This window comes from Chenopodium quinoa, unplaced genomic scaffold (genome assembly GCF_001683475.1).
Source record: "Chenopodium quinoa cultivar QQ74 unplaced genomic scaffold, ASM168347v1, whole genome shotgun sequence".
Lineage (NCBI taxonomy): Eukaryota > Viridiplantae > Streptophyta > Magnoliopsida > Caryophyllales > Amaranthaceae > Chenopodium > Chenopodium quinoa.
In genome coordinates this window covers 1,088,040-1,103,493 of record NW_018742763.1, presented here as the reverse complement: position 1 = coordinate 1,103,493, position 15,454 = coordinate 1,088,040, and positions in this window count along the sequence as shown.

Below are 15,454 nucleotides of genomic sequence, written 5' to 3'. Positions count from 1 at the left end.
TATTTACCTCAGCAAGAAGAGAGTTGATGCGATCCAGGTTAACCTGGTGTACAGCCGGCACCGCCTCCTTTTCAGAACGGGTCAGAGTCTTGACCATTCTCTTGGCGTATTGGTTGTAGTCGGGCCGGCTGGTAGAGTCATCTGCAAAGGAAGGGTTATCTGTCAGATACTGGGCATAGGCGCCGCCTATATTCATGCGGCTGCCAGAGGAGCCCCCAGACTGGCTTGCTTGAGTTTTGACTCTCATATGCCCAAGCGGCCAGGGGGGGTCAAAGGCAGAGGTTTTACCTTGTACAGGCTGTGGGGTGCCATCCCCCCCAGCCGCATCTGAGCCAGATCCCATCCGGGTCTGGCCCGCCGAAGCACTCGGCGTTAGCTGCAGGCTCTTCCCTGCAGTGGTTGGCCTGGCAGGGTCAGACGTCCTCTTTGCAGGACTAGCTACCAAAGGTGGACCCGGCAGCCTTGGAGCTTTTGAAGCCGGCTGAGGTATCACACCAGCCGGTCTTTTGTGCATGCTTGCTAGTGATTTTGGCATGCCTTGGGTTCCACCCTGAAAATAGTCAAAACAAAGCAATCAGTTAGAAACAAAGGCAGATCATATGTCATCCGGTAAGAAATGGAAGAGGTTTTACTCCATTCTTGGCGGCCAGTGCCGCCTTCTTCTCTTCGATTTGCTTCTTTCTCAGCTCAATAGCTGAGAAGGCAGGTGTCTTTTCAGGAGGCACCATTCTTTTAGCTGTACCTGCAAAAAAGGGAAATTCGAGTTAGAGCGTGTATGCATAATCAGGTGTCAGAATACCGGATGGGTTAATGAACCTACTCTTTTTAAACATTGAACTTAGATTGCAAAGGGACAAGAATGACTCGTCCCTTAACCATTCCGGGAGGGGTACCCAGAACTTTGGGACGATGATTTCACTTCCGTCCTCCATCTGATGGGTCGTTTTGAGGAAGAGACCCGTCTCCATTATTTGGTCCCAGGCCTCAGACGGCACTTTCGGGAGCGCGCATTTTTTGCCCAGTAATGCCGGGTGCTTATTATACCGCCGCAGCCGGTGATTTAGGGAAGTGGAAGGCGAAGAGACGACATAAAATTTGCTCTTCCAGTTGGTCCACTTTGATGGCTTCTCCAAAGTCATCATGTATTCTTGGTTGGTGGTAAGGGTGTACCAGGCGTTCCACCCACCCGGAGCCCGGCTGAGGTAATGCATGTGTGCATAAGCCTCCCAACTGGGGTTTACCTCCTGCAGCTCACACGCGGCAATGTACCCCAAAATATTGATCCAAGAGTTAGGAGTCAATTGCCATACGCCCAAGTCATACCCCAGCAATATGTCCTTGATGCAGGGGTGAAGGGGGAACCGGAGGCCTGCTTTGAATGCCGCCTCATAACAGCCGAAAAAATCATCGGCATGGTCCAAGTCATCCTCCCATACGACGGTTGCATTAACAGGCGGGACTCTTATTTCCCAGTCCTTCCCAACTGGTTTCCTTTTAAAAAGAAAGGCAGGAAGGGTTGCAGTAAGGGTGACCACGTCTCTTGCTGACATGGTCATGTCAGTCGGATCCCCCTTAGCCGGCCATTTGTAGGCCTCCTCAACAATAGGCTCAGCCTCCTGTGCTGGGGCTTCAGATTCGGACCCAGACCCTTCTCCAGCAGATTCATCGCCGGATCCTTCGGCATTAGAATCAGAGTCTTCTAATATGCTATCACCCGGTGTGCTCGGACCACTCGGGGAATCTTGACGAGTCCCCAAGGTTTCTTCCAAAGGAATTTCACCAGACGGTCCTGCCGTCTGGTCCTCGTTTCTGGGATCAGCCGGATCTTCGGTTGCGTCGTCGGATTTGTAATCCGGGTCAACTGTCGTCCATCTTATCCGAGCCATTCTGTCCTGCACATGAACAGAGACGGTCGGATTCGAGGTAGGTGAAGGTTCGCCCAAATACCCCCAGACGGTAGTCCCAGTCCTAGACTCAGCCGTGCCTGGTGACCGCCTGACAGCAGTCGTAAACTGTGCCGAGTGTATAATTGAAGGGTCCATATCCTATCTATGCAACCGGAAAATTAACAAAAAGAATTGAAAAAGGGTGCAGACGGTACCTTTGGAGGTTGGAATTTGCTGAGATGGTGGCTTGAAACCTACACAGGCGGAAATTTCCGAATGTGTTTGAAGCTGAAAAAGAAAAATAGATCAGACATGTTTAGTTGGAAGCTCATTTAAAAGCCCCCCAAGCGGCGGAGTCCCGGATGAGGGATAGCAGAGATGGGCTGGAAGTTGCTCAAACAACCCCCATACGGTTAAAAGCCGGATGGGGGCAATTTAAACAACGTTTGAGAAAAAGCCAAGGCTGCTCAAACGACCCCCATACGGTTAAAAGCCGGATGGGGGCAATTTGAAACAGTTTGAGCCAAGGTTGCTCAAACGACCCCCATACAGTTAAAAGCCGGATGGGGGCTATTTGTATGTTTGAGAAAAAGCTTAAGGCTGCTCAAACAACCCCCATACGGTTAAAAGCCGGATGGGGGCAATTTAAACAACGTTTGAGAAAAAGCCAAGGCTGCTCAAACGACCCCCATACGGTTAAAAGCCGGATGGGGGCAATTTGAAACAGTTTGAGCCAAGGTTGCTCAAACGACCCCCATACGGTTAAAAGCCGGATGGGGGCTATTTGTATGTTTGAGAAAAAGCTTAAGGCTGCTCAAACAACCCCCATACGGTTAAAAGCCGGATGGGGGCAATTTAAACAACGTTTGAGAAAAAGCCAAGGCTGCTCAAACGACCCCCATACGGTTAAAAGCCGGATGGGGGCAATTTGAAACAGTTTGAGCCAAGGTTGCTCAAACGACCCCCATACGGTTAAAAGCCGGATGGGGGCTATTTGTATGTTTGAGAAAAAGCTAAAGGCTGCTCAAACAACCCCCATACGGTTAGACGCCGGATGGGGGCAATTTAAACAACGTTTGAGAAAAAGCCAAGGCTGCTCAAACGACCCCCATACGGTTAAAAGCCGGATGGGGGCAATTTGAAACAGTTTGAGCCAAGGCTGCTCAAACGACCCCCATACGGTTAAAAGCCGGATGGGTGCAATTTGAAACAGTTTGAGCCAAGGAATCTCAAACAACCCCCATACGGTTAAATGCCGGATGGGGGCAATTTGAAAGATGTTTGAGAAAAAGCAAAGGCTGCTCAAACTACCCCCATACGGTTAAATGCCGGATGGGGCAATTTGAATGATGTTTGAGAAAAAGCCAAGGCTGTTCAAACTACCCCCATACGGTTAAATGCCGGATGGGGGCAATTTGAAAGATGTTTGAGAAAAAGCAAAGGCTGCTCAAACTACCCCCATACGGTTAAATGCCGGATGGGGCAATTTGAATGATGTTTGAGAAAAAGCCAAGGCTGTTCAAACTACCCCCATACGGTTAAATGCCGGATGGGGGCAATTTGAAAGATGTTTGAAAGCAAAGGTTGATCAAACCACCCCCATACGGCTAAAGGCCGGATGAGGTTACTTATGACTAGTCTGCATTAAAACAAAGTTGGCTCAAAGGGGTCCCATGCGGCACAATGCCGGATGGTAGTGTATTAAACATTCCAGACGGCAAAACGCCGGATGAGGGAGATTTTTTGAACTTGTCCCAAGCCAGCCCCATGCGGCAAAATGACGGATGAGGGCATTTTACATAATATACCCAGGCGGCAAAATGTCGAGTGAGGTCCTAAATCTAGGGGTAGAGGGAGAAAGCAGACGGTACCTTACTAAATCCGCACTCAGCCGGAAGGCAGACGTCAAGTTCTTGCGAAAACCGGATGCTCGAAAGTCTTGAAAGAAGCAGCCGGTATCAGAGCTTCTCAGGAAATTTTTGAAAATAAAAAGTGCGGAGGAAAGAGGTAGCCACCCTACTTATAGAAAGAGGCAGAAGGCGAACAGTCACCTGCACGAAAATTTGAAATTCAAGAGGGGGAGGCAGACGAACCGTCACTTACCCCGTGCACCCTACGTCTGTCACAGATGACACGTGAGTTTGCCACATCTCATCTGTGAGGGGCAGATGTTTAGGGTGAAAATACCCTAAGACACGTGGCCCAATAAATGCTTGACACGTGTCAATCTTTCAGCAGTCTGCAAAGGCCCATTTCCTTTGCAGACACGTGTCCCTTATACCCTTATTTGAGGTACAGTTCTCCCTTACTATAAATAGTAAGGGTAGACCTCATTTATGGGGGACAGACATTAATTGCAACCACAAAAAAACCAAACAAAGCCTAAACCTACTGAAACGCTCTCGAACCGAGAAGCTTTTACAGTTCTTATTCCACTTCGAAAAGATACTAACTTAATCTTCGGAGGCGGAACTCCCACCCCCCATCCGGAGTCTCCGTTACTTGTGCAGGTACAGGCGCAAGAAGGAAGTCGGCTAGGTGCAGGTACAGGCGTAAGAAGGAAGTCTGCTAGGAAATTGTAACTCTCCCGAAGGACACAGAAAACCCCCAAACACTTGTAGGCACATTTATTTTGTCTATGGCTTATAATTAAACAATGGTTGTTTCTCTTGCTTTTAAATATACTCTTGATCTATGGTGTTCAACACCAAGTTATTTTGATCACAAGACTTAACCAATGGTTGGTTTTTTGAAATGTCTTGCTTATATGTTCTATAGAATTGCATATGTTTAGACAAATTAATGATACCGCTAAAAGAGCTAAGACCATTGAGTCGAATCAAACCTACTTGTGGCATTGTCGTCTTGGCCACATTAACATCAAACGCATCAAGAAACTTCTTCAAGAAGGTTTTCTTGACTCATTCAACTTAGAGTCGTTTAAAAATTGCGAAGGATGTCTATTAGGAAAGATGATAAAGCAACCATTCTCCAAGTTTGGAGAAAGGGCAAGGGACTTATTGGGTCTAATACATACGGATGTATGTGGACCATGAATAAACCAGCAAGGAAAGGTTATCGATATTTCATTACCTTCTGTCTACCTTATGTCGAACAAATCTGAATCTTTTGAGAAATTCAAAGAGTTTTAGAGTGAAGTTGAAAATCAACTTGGCAAGAAAATAAAAGCACTTCGATCAGATCAAGGTGGCGAGTATTTGAGCCATGAATTCGACGATCACTTGAAAGAAAATGGTATTCTTTCAGAGTTGAAACCTCCTAGAACTCCACAATGGAACGGAGTGTCCAAATGGAGGAATCGAACCTTGTTAGACATGTTTCGATCAATGATGGGTCTTAGTGAACTTCCTATCTCTTTCTAGGGACATGCACTTCTAACTGCGGCACTAACACTGAACCGTGCTCCGTCAAAAGCTGTCAAAAAGACTCCATATGAATTATGGACGAAGAAACCTCCACGGTTGTCTTTTCTTAAGATTTGGGGTTGCGAAGCATATATCAAGAGATTAATTTTTGTGGGCTACCCAAAAGAAACCAAAAGAAACCAAGGGGTATTAATTCTACAACAAATCCAAGAACAAAGTGTTTATTGCCCGTGATGGTGTCTTTTTGGAGAAGGAACACCTTTCCAAAATGACAAGTGGGAGGAAAATCGAACTCGACAAAGTTCGAGAGGAAGAGAAACAAAGTCAACATGAAAAAGTGACAATCAAAGTGCTTTCGAAGCAGTTGTTGACATTAGTCAGAGTCAAACCGAAAATGTGCAAAGTCGAACAGATAATGCAAATGCTCAACCTATTACCCTGGGTATATCGCAACGGGCAAGATCTCAACCAGACAGATACCTTGGTATTGTCTTAACCAAAGGTTAAGACATCCTAGTTATGGATGGAGATGAGCCAGGGACATACAAATAAGCTATGACAAGCCCCGACTCTACAAAATGGCAAGAGGCCATGAAATCCGAGATGTATTCCATGTCTGAAAATCAAGTCTAGGACTTGGTTAATTTGCCCAAAGGTTACACACCTATTGGTTGCAAATGGATTTTCAGATTTAAAACAGACAAAGATTGAAATGTATGTATACACAAAGCTAGACTGGTGGAAAAAGGTCGCATGCAAATTCACGGAGTTGATTATGATGAAACCTTTTCGCCAGTTGAAATGCTTAAGTCCGTCTGGATCATCCTAGCGATTGCTACATATTACGAATATGAAATATGGCAAATGGATGTCAAAACCGCCCTCCTTAATGGGATTTTGGAAGAAATAGTGTATATGACACAACCGGAAGGTTTTGTTGATCCAAGTAATGCCGGGAAGGTATGTAAGCTTAAGAAGTCCATTTATGGACTAAAGCAAGCAAGCAGAAGTTGGAATTTGGGATTCGTTGAAGTTATTAGTAAGTTTGGTTTTATCAAGAATCCAGATGAGTCTTATGTTTACAAGAAGGTCAGTGGGAGTGACATCCAATTCTTAGTCTTATATGTTGATGACATATTACTCATTGGAAACAACACTAAACTGTTAGAGTCCATAAAGGGCTGGCTTGGAAAGTGCTTTTCAATAAAGGACTTGGGAGAGGCATAGTACATATTGAGCATCAAGATCTATAGGGATAGATCTAAGAGGATGCTTGGATTGAGCCAAAGTACTTATATAGATAAGGTACTAGCACGATTTAACATGGAAGGGGCCAAGACAGGGCACCTACCCATGTCCCATGGCATAACTCTCAGCAAGAAGCAGTGTCCACAGACACCTGATAAGCGAGAGAGGATGAGTCACATTTCATATGCTTCGCTTATTGGATCAATCATGTATGCAATGATATGTAATAAGCCAGATGTATCGTATGCCTTGAGTGTTACGAGTCGATACCTAACCGACCCAGGAGAGGCGCATTGGACAGCGGCCAAGAATATCCTAAAGTACCTGAAAAGGAACAAGGATAAGTTCCTGGTCTATGGTGGCTCTAATGATTTGGTTGTTGAAAGTTATACTGACGCGAGCTTCCAGATTGACAGAGACGACTCCAAGTCGTAGTCAGGGTACATATTCTACCTAAATGGAGGAGTGTTTAATTGGAAGAGTGCTAAGCAAAGCACCACTACAGATTCTACAACTGAAGCGGAATACTTGGCAGCTTCGAAGGCAGCTAAGGAGACGGTTTAGATTCGTAAGTTCATTGGTGAACTTGGTGTTGTACCCTCGATTAAGGGTCCAGTAGACCTCTATTGTGATAACAATGGAGCTATAGCTCAGGCCAGGGAGCCAAGGGAACATCAGAAGGTCAAACATGTCAAGCGGCGATTTCACATGATAAGGGAATGTAAATCCGAGGGTGAAATCAGAATTTGTAAGATTAGAACGGACGACAATGTAGCCGATCCTCTGACTAAACCGTTGTCTCGAGTGAAGCACAATAAGCACGTTGAGGCAATGGGAATCAAGCATATTGGAGATTGGCTTTGATTTCCCTGTATAGGTGTTTTTATTAAACTCGATGTCTTAATGAAAAACATTATGTTGAACCATTCAATTTTGATGAAATTAAATTTTCTGCAAATTTATGATTACTCCATATCTATTTAATTGTAGTTTAGAATTAAATAATGAGTCCAATTGATTTCCGAGAATATTCAAAACAAGGTATCAAGACAATGTCTTGGATAAAGAAACACCTGTTAAGTGAACATTGAATATTTTAATCGAAAATTATCCCTAATCGAGGTCATTTAAACGATGGACGATTATTGCCCACTTAAGATTAGTGTGAAGTATGATTTATAGCACCGTTTCTTATGCTACAGGGACATGATGGTCATAAATCATTTTCAGTGGTACTAGTTTGGAACTGTACCGGATAGACCTATGAGAATACTTTAGGAGATAATAAATCGTCATAAGTATATTTCTCATAAGAGCTATCGGAACCTTTTTCCTCGACCATGAGTATTGCAAGTTCTCTTGTTTGAGTACTAGTCGTTTTGATGTTGTCAAATGTCTAGCATAAATGGGGATTATAACGGCAACACTTAGGAAAATAGGACCACTTAGTAAGGAAAGCTTACAGTACAAGACTGGGAATATCCCCCTATTAACAACAGGGAATATGTCTTTGTTGTTTACAAGGCCTCTCGAAGAGCGAGATTGTGAAAATGCATGGTCGTGCTCAGATGGATTTTAAAAATCACGTGTTTATTGACAGCCAAACTCGGGAATCGAGAAAGACTTCTGGACGTAATAAGGATGACGAAGGATCTTACCTTATAGTTCGTGAAGAGACATTAAGCGACATAGGAAAAGGGCTATACACTAATTGCACACTTGTTCGGAAGGACAAGTGGGAGATTGAAAGGAATGGTGTCCTTCCAAAAAGTGTATTATTCCAATAAAGGGTTTAGAATTATTAGGAAGCTAATTCTTCAGTAAGGTCAAGTGATCGAAATGCCTAGGTGGAGGCCGCTTCTGATCAGTAATGTTAATGTACAATTAATAATACGGCTTAATCTAGACTGAACCCTTCGAGTCGAACCTAATCGAAAAACCAATTCGAGACGACGAATCAATCGGAAGGATTACATGAGTCATCAGAGTTTTACGAACTAAGACGTCGGATATCGGGCTTAGAGCGTCGAGACCGAGCATCGCAAATTCAACAAGCGACAAGTTCGAGCTAGGCCGTAGCTTTGCATTGGCTTAGCTATGCGAGTGCAAGGCTAGCTCGAGCTAGGATGCGCATCACAATGCTAGTTGTAAGCCTATCATGCATTGCGTGCTAGGCTAAGCTTGCTAGCATGGCTGGCAGTGCTGGCCGCAAGCATGCTAGCGTGCTAGTGTGCTGGGCCATGCACCCAGCCGCAAGCCTACCAAGCATCGCTGCGTGCTTAGGCCTTGCACAGCATAACACGCAGCATTGCAAGCCATGCGTGCGTGTGTGTGGTTGTGCGTGCTAGCAAAGCCCGCAAGCATCGCAGGCATGATGCCTTGCGCGCTTGCTAGCATGCTAGGCCAGGCACCAAGCGCATCGCTAGCCAAGCACCCATCGCAAGGCTAGGCCTTGCTAGCATGCTAGGCACCTAGCTCATCGTAGCCTCGCACCAAGCAGTGCACTTGCACAACATACGCATTGCAGCAGCGTGCTGTGTATGCGTGTGTGTTGCTCAACGTGCTTGCTAGCGAGCGGCACCTTGTACCTCGCCACTCGCATAGCAAGCAGCACCCAGGAACAACACGCATAGAATCCTAGCGATGCATGCGTTGGCTAGCTGTGTGGCTGCACGTGTGTTTGGGCAAGCTGGCCAGTAGCCCAGCCTTGTTGCTAGGCGCCATCTGGCTGCCTTGGCAGCCAAGGGAAGCTGCCAGCCGGCCACGTGGCTTGGTAAGCCGGTCAAGGGGAGGGGACCAAGGGTTGGTGGTTGGCTTGGGGAGCAAGGTGACTTGGTCCCCCCCTTGGGTGGTCCTCACCTTCTCTCTTCATCCTTATGCCACTTGTAGCTTGTTGATTGAATTGTATTTTATTTTGTTTTTGATTAAAATAAAATAGAGGAAAATGCAAATCTCTCACATTGATTGAGAATGGGAAATCAAGGTTCATTTCCCTATAAATACCCAAGTTTTGGGATTTGGGAAGAACACTTGAGTGGAACTAAAAAGGCATCTCCTTAGAAAAGTGAGAAAACCTTAAGTTCGTAATACTCTAGTTTTTATTGGTCAAGTCCCGACTAACCTTTAGGACTAGGACTGTTCGGGTCAGGTTCGTGGGTACGAGCTGTCGGAGACTGTCGCACTTGCGAGGTTTAGCTTCTCAAGTAAGATCTCGGGTTCGAGCGAAGCATGCGTAAAGGGTAAGAATGTCTTTTCTCTTTCTCTTGTTTATTGTTTAATTATGTGATTGCATGCTTAATTGCCTTAATTAGTGGGCGGGTCTTGGGTGGGTTTCTCTTCCGTGTAGAGTCAGACTCTACGAAACCCAACAAAATTAACTACAACAAGATTCCCAAAGAGGATTGTCATGGGTCATTATTTAATATTTCGACAATGGTTCCCTAACGCGGATTGTCATTCATTAATGGCAAATTTTCCAAAAGCAGGTTGTCGGTTGGCTCGTCCAACAAATGTTCCAAGATGCGGATTGTCAATCATGACAATATTTTCCTAAAATAATTTGTTCATAGCATTGGAAAATTTTCTAAAGTGGATTGTCTCTCGATAGTTATGTTCTAACGTGTGGATTGACGATTGGAGCAATATTTCAAATGACGAATTATTACGCAACATTAGCAAGCTTTCCCAAATTGAACTTTGGCAATTGTTCCAAGATGCAAATTGTCGTTACGTCATGGAAACATTTCCTATGATGGATTGTTACATGGCATTGACGACTTTCTCTAAACCGGATTGTCGCTCAAGATTTGTGTTGACAACTGTTCCTAAAGTGGATTGTCATCACCCCTAGATACGCGTTTATTTCCCCTTAAATCCTTTATCTGTAAAACTGACGCTTCTTGTACGTATCGGCGTTAAAAAGATGATTTAGGATAGCAGAAAGTTTTTAATCATTCTCCGTCCTTATCGACTTACTTTGACTAGCGTTTTCAAAACTTACGTTTCTCCAAACTTAGTCAAAGTGGGGGCTTCCGTAGACACCTGATTGTGTCTCCCCAAAAACCAAACTCAGTGATGAGTACCTTTCATGTCTTTGATTGACGAGTTTGGTAAAGAGTTGAAGATTCACGTGAAGTTTCCTTAAGCCTTGACCATAGTCCTAACTTTTCTTAAAATGTTTTAATCCAAAATCAATCATTATTTCGTGTCCTTAAAAATCATTCATATCATGTCCAAGTCATAAAAACATTAAAACTAGATTATTTTTGTACATAATCTCATTCCATTTATTGCTTAGTTGGATGGGTTTTGAAAAGAGCTTTCCAACGATATATTATAAGCCCACATCGATTTGACTTAAAACGAAGAAGTTGTAGCAAATATACTAAATCGAGCATAGGTCCTCCTTAGCTACAACCCATAAATTATATGTGGTCCAAATATCTTATTTAGGCCCTATATGATCATATTCCCAATCCTAAATCAGTTAGGAAATTCTAGAATCCTCTAGAAGGTTCTAATCAATGCTTTCTAAAAAGTTAAATAACAAAGTTCTTCCAGATTGAATAAAACTTCTCATAAAACAATCCATGTTCTATTCGAATAAGAAGACGTTCGGTTAGCTTCTGCAAACATAATACTAATAGAAATCTAATTCCGTAAGGCTTTACTATAGTTTAAAACTAGCGCACAATGCTAGGACCAACACACTGCGACGTTCCGAATGCGGCACGTCAGCACCCAACACGACGCGTCAACACCAGCGCGACCATCAGCATCCAACACGACGCATTAGCACCCAGTGTTGCGCGTCAAAAGTTGTTATATTTTATTTAGGACTCTAGATCTTTTCTGATCGTCGAGACTCTCTTTATTGCTAATAAATAGAGGTTGTTTTCCTCATTTTCAAATCTTCTAGAACCATCAATCATAAGCCACAATAAATAATAACCATTAAGAAGCTTTAATATCCATAACCTTGATCAAGAATCATCATCAATCCTTCATAATATTTCTTGGCGAAATTCGAATACTCCTAGCTATACTCGACACTACCTTCGACCTCTGTGAAAGGTTTGTAGTTCTGAGGGTTTTGTCCCAAATCTATATTTCAATTCATATTTGATTTACTTAGTTTATTGATTTAATTTTCTTGAATTTTACTGACGTGTGTATTGTTTTAATAGTAAGAAGGCTGAGGCATCAAAGTGAGTAATTCAATTATCATTTTCATCATTCTTTTGATTTTAAAGTACAAATCATGTTACAATATTATTTTGATTTTTTGTATCATGTTTAGGATAACACTTTGATTTTGTTATTATTGACATGCTAGGATTTGTTATTAATCTGTTTATTATAATGCCTAGGATCTTACTACTAACAATATTTTGGTCATGTTCTTATGACAAAAATTGTTGTATTAATCATATATTGCTTAATTATTCATGATTTATTATTATTTCTTGATCATGCCCCTTTTGGTAGGTTTAAAGGGAATTGTATTTGAAATCACGCTTAATAAGATAATTAATAATATGATTTAAGCTAATATTAATTTAATAAAGTGACCACCAATAATAGATTTGACTGTGCACTAATTGTTTCAGGGTTTTCTGTGTCCCTCGGGAGTGTTACAAAACCAAGATTGGACACCGGGCGCCTATACCTGCAAAACAACGAAGACTATGGTAGGGAGGAGTTCCGCCTCCGACAATCAAGTTAGAACGTGTTCGGAAGATGTAAAAAGTGCGGAAAGTATAGTAATATTTACTCTGATTCCGAGATCAGGTTTCTCTATGATGAGAATGTGTTATCCGGCAATCATTGACTGCCTCAATATCAGAGTGTTTCTCTCGGGTGTATTCAATGTATTGAATATGCTGAACCCGTTTCCTAGGATGAAACATATCCCTTTTATAGGGTCTCAAAATGTGTGCCCTTCCAAGGTTACAGAAACCTAGGACCGACGGGTTGCTTTAGGATTTGGGCCTTGAAGGCCGCCATTCCTATATTAGATATTTATCTGCCACGTGTCGAGCCCTAGTAGATCCACTTTGGGCTCTCCTTAGGGTGACACGTGGCAGACTCTTATTAGTCCACATGGTGAACTCTAATTGTACCACGTGGCGGGGTAAAAATACCCTAATCATTTGCCCCTCACAGGGTTGATGTGGATTGCCATGTGGTGCCTGTGACATGTGTCAGATGCGGATAGGTGTACAGTTTTTTACTATTTTACCTTCTAGAACATTTTTCAGGGGTGCCCCCTGAAATTCTTATTCCCCTATATAAGGGTCCCACCCTCCACCATTCTCGAACATTCTCGAGAATTTTCGGACATAGGACTTTTTAACTTTAGAAAAGAACTTGTCATTTTTTTGAGAAAAGCAACTGCCGCAACTGACCACCTATTTCTACAACCGTTTAAGACTTTTCCTAAGAGCCGACAATACCTTCAAACCAAAGGTAACCGCCTACTTCTCTCTCATATTTTAGTTTCTTTTCTTTTTAAAAATGGTTTCCAAAAGCACACGACATGGCCTAGGTTAAGGATCTGCTGGTCACCGAGGAAGGCTGAATTTAGAACTAGGAGTGCCGATTGCCCCTTGCTGGACCACCCTTTGCAAACTTCCCCAAGTCTGACTTTCTTTATGTCTATGCAGGACACCATGGCCAGAATTAAACAAACATCCAGACATCAGAACTCGAACAGCTTTTTTAGGGCGCCTGTTAGTGAAATATCTGATCTACCGCCTGGCACCCCAAGTACCCCCATGATTCTATCGTGCAAGAATCAGGGGAGGAGTTTGAGACTGATGCATCTGGCTCTATTCGATAGGCTCCCCAGGCAGATGCTAGGTTCGACGGCTTAGACAGTGAGTTCGAGCCAAGTACCTCTAGTAGAGTCTCTGATTACTTTGAGGAAAAGCGCTCTCGGCTAGAGACAGCGAGAGAGTCCATTTTCGTAGAAAAGGGCGAAGGATAGGCCGAGCCGTCTGCTAGCCGCAGGGAGCTCTATGAAGCTTATTATCATCACGTTCCCACGGGCAGTCGGAAAGCAATGGCAGACAAGGTGGGGAGTTTCAGAGCTGACTATGTCATGGGACATGGCTTCATTTGAAAGGAATGGTGTCCTTCCAACAATTGTATTATTCTGATAGAGGGTTCAGAATTATTACAGAGCTAATTCTTCAGTAAGGTCAAGTGATCGGAATGCCTAGGTGGAGGCCGCTTTCAATTAATAATATTAAGGTATAATTAATATTACAGCTTAATCTTAACTGAACCCATCGGGTCAAACCCAATCAAACAACCGATCCGAGACGGCGAATTAATCCGAAGGATTTAATGAGTCGACTGAGTTTTATGAATATAGACGTCGGATATCGAGCCTAGGGCGTCGAGACCGAGCGTCGCAAAATCACAAGCAATAGAAATGAGCGTAGCCGTAGCTAGGCAAGGCTAGCTCATCGCAAGCCTAGGCGCACCATGGTATGCTAGGCGAGGCATGAGTGCCTAGGCACTATCGCAGCCCTAGCATGATGCCTAGGCGCCATCGTAGCCCTAGCACCATGCCTAGGCGCGCATGGCAGGCCACACGCACCAAGCACAGCCATTGGGCACTGGCGCATATGCGTGTGCGTGCATGCCTCGCACCATCGCAGCCCTATCGCACCAAGTTCAGCACCCATGTGTGCGTGCATGTACGTGGGCACTATCGCAGCACCCTAGCACCACGCACAGCACCATCGCAGTGCTAGGCACATGCGTGTGTGCGTGTGCGTGTGCTCCATCGCCCAACAGCCTCGCAATGCAGCACCAAGTTGTGTGCTTGCGTGCGTGCCTTCGCATGGCTGCACCAAGCACTGCGAGCTAGCAAGCAGAACTAGCCTTGCGTGTGTACGTGTGTGTAGGCACCATCGCAGGCCACGCACCAAGCACAGCGCACCTATGCGTGTACGTGTGCGAGTGCTAGTGCATGTTGGTCTGGCTGTGCGTAGCTATACGAGAGGCGATGCCCAGCATGCGTGGCTCGCTAGCAGCACGCATGCTGGGTAGGCGTATGCATGTGCGTGCGATAGGGAGTGCTAGGCAGCCAGCAGCACCCAGCGCCTAGCAAGTCGCAGTATGGGCATCACCTAGCATAGCAGCACGCATCGCGCTTGGCTGGCTGGGCTGAAGCTTGCTTCCTTGTGCTGGCTGGCTGGGCTAGCTGGCAGCAGCCCAGCAGCCCCTAGATGCCGGTTATGTGAGGGGTGGGGACCAAGGCTTGGTCTAAGCCTTGGGGAGCAAGGCAATGGTCCCCCCCACCTATTTATGGTCCTCACCTAACTCTCTCTCTCCCCTTGACACTTGTTGCATTGTGATTAATTTAATGATAATTAAATAAATTGTTGAATTTACCAACTCTCCCACATTGATGGGAGATTGGAAATCAAGGGTGATATTCGCTATAAATACCAAAGGCATGGGTATTGGGAAAGACACAACCTTGAGTGGAATTAAAAGGCAACTCTTGATTTGAGTAAACCTTGATTCGTAAAACTCATAGTTTTATTTGTCCGGGTCTCGATTAACCTTCGAGACTTAGGACCCTCGGGTCGGGTTCGAGGGTACGATCCCGTTAGAGACCTCGTATTTTCAGGGTTCATGTAAGAGCTCATAGTTGAGCGAAGCACGCGTCAAAGGTATAATCTTTTATCCTTTCTTGTGTTTTAATTATGTTTTGCTTGGTAATTGCATTTATTATGGAGGCGGGTCTTGGCGGGTTTCTTTCCGCGTAGTGAGGGTCACTACGAAACCCAACAGCGGTATCGGAGCCACGCTCCTTTTAATTTTTGCAATTATTGATTAATTAAGGTGTTTTACAGTAAGATTTAATTTCTGGTTTTGCTTTTGTAATTAGACTAGAAGCTCGTTTTAATTAATTTT